Below are 1,195 nucleotides of genomic sequence, written 5' to 3'. Positions count from 1 at the left end.
ATCCCTACCATTGGAGCCAACAATTTTGAGCTTAAACCTCAATTAGTTTCTCTGATGCAACAAAACTGCAAGTTTTATGGACTTCCATCTGAATATACCTTTCAGTTCTTAACTGAATTCTTGCAGATTTGTGATACTGTTAAGACTAATGGAGTAGATCCTGAAGTCTACAGGCTCATGCTTTTCCCTTTTGCTGTGAGAGACAGAGCTAGAATATGGTTGGACTTTCAACCTAAGGATAGCCTAAACTCTTGGGATAAGCTGGTCAAGGCTTTCTTAGCCAAGTTCTTTCCTCCTCAAAAGCTCAGTAAGCTTAGAGTGGATGTTCAAACCTTCAGACAGAAAGAAGGTGAATCCCTCTATGAAGCTTGGGAGAGATACAAGGAACTGACCAAAAAGTGTCCTTCTGACATGCTTTCAGAATGGACCATCCTGGATATATTCTATGATGGTCTGTCTGAATTAGCTAAGATGTCATTGGATACTTCTGCAGGTGGATCTATTCACCTAAAAAAAATGCCTGCAGAAGCTCAAGAACTCATTGACATGGTTGCTAACAACCAGTTTATGTACACTTCTGAGAGGAATCCTGTGAGTAATGGGACGCCTCAGAAGAAGGGAGTTCTTAAAATTGATAATGCCATATTGGCTCAGAATAAAATATTGAGTCAGCAAGTCAATATGATTTCTCAGAGTCTGAATGGAATGCAAGCTGCATCCAACAGTACTCAAGAGGCATCTTCTGAAGAAGAAGCTTATGATCCTGAAAACCCTGCAATAGCAGAGGTGAATTACATGGGTGAACCATATGGAAACACTTATAATCCCTCATGGAGAAATCACCCAAATCTCTCATGGAAGGATCAACAAAAGCCTCAACAAGGCTTTAATAATGGTGGAAAAAACAGGTTTAACAGTAGTAAACCTTTTCCATCATCTTCTCAGCAACAGACAGAGAACTCTGAACAAAATACCTCTAATTTAGCAAACTTAGTCTCTAATCTGTCCAAGGCCACTGTAAGTTTCATGAATGAAACAAGGTCCTCAATTAGAAATTTGGAGGCACAAGTGGGCCAGCTGAGTAAGAAGATCACTGAAACCCCTCCTAGTGCTCTCCCAAGTAATACAGAAGAAAACCCAAAAGGAGAGTGTAAGGCCATTGAATTGACTATCATGGCCGAACCCACAAGAGAAG

General features: G+C 40.4%; 1 non-coding gene across 1 annotated transcript; it reads right to left on the bottom strand.

Moving 5' to 3' along the window:
- Positions 1-309: 309 nt before the first annotated feature.
- Positions 310-417, bottom strand: LOC148556242 (small nucleolar RNA R71). Its single transcript, XR_015886540.1, has one exon. It is a non-coding gene; the product is annotated as a small nucleolar RNA R71 (small nucleolar RNA).
- Between the last annotated feature and the right edge of the window lie 778 nt (positions 418-1,195).

The sequence above is a fragment of the Arachis ipaensis genome, chromosome B6 (genome assembly GCF_059453495.1).
Source record: "Arachis ipaensis isolate K30076 ecotype BB chromosome B6, ASM5945349v1, whole genome shotgun sequence".
In the NCBI taxonomy this organism is placed as follows: domain Eukaryota; kingdom Viridiplantae; phylum Streptophyta; class Magnoliopsida; order Fabales; family Fabaceae; genus Arachis; species Arachis ipaensis.
This window is presented reverse-complemented; position numbering and strand designations above follow the sequence as displayed.